The 565-nt window shown below is 37.2% G+C and overlaps 1 protein-coding gene across 1 annotated transcript in view; it reads left to right on the forward strand.

Moving 5' to 3' along the window:
- The window catches only part of smc5 (structural maintenance of chromosomes 5), a 17261-nt gene that overhangs the window by 10881 nt on the left and 5815 nt on the right, over window positions 1–565 (forward strand). The window lies entirely within an intron of this gene.

Genomic DNA, 565 nt, shown 5'->3' on the forward strand with positions numbered 1-565 from the left:
AGATTCTGACTGAGTAGCAAGATATCAGAAATACTTTATGTGAATTCAGTTGTGATTCTGTGAGAATTCACAGATCCAGTTTTTGTTTTTTAATCTTCCCCTTAACATTTAAAGGAATCTAAATGTATGTGTGTGCGCTCAGATATGGCTTCAGGAATGAAAATGAAGGACAAAATATGAATTACTAAACAAACATTCATTAAGAAGTTACGCAACATTGGTCAGGAGTCATTCTTGATGCCTACTATCTCAAACATTTCTCTCAGATAAGGCCAAGGATGATGGGAATGTCTTGCTGCTTGGCGGCCGAATCTCTGGGATCTGTGTTTTCTTCATTTTCAATAATTTCGCCATCCATACTACTATGTGCTAATGTTAGCACCATCAAGCCGCAATGATTTTCCATGAATGAATGCCGCCGAATCTGTCGAGTTGTCTTGTAGTGCTGCTTCAAGTGCAACATACAGTACTGTATATTCCCATCCAATTAGATTGAATATGGTATTGATGTCTTCTTAATAACGGTAACTCCTGTGAAATTATTTGAAACTTGTTAGTGAGGACT

The sequence above is a fragment of the Etheostoma spectabile genome, chromosome 7 (assembly GCF_008692095.1).
Source record: "Etheostoma spectabile isolate EspeVRDwgs_2016 chromosome 7, UIUC_Espe_1.0, whole genome shotgun sequence".
NCBI lineage: Eukaryota > Metazoa > Chordata > Actinopteri > Perciformes > Percidae > Etheostoma > Etheostoma spectabile.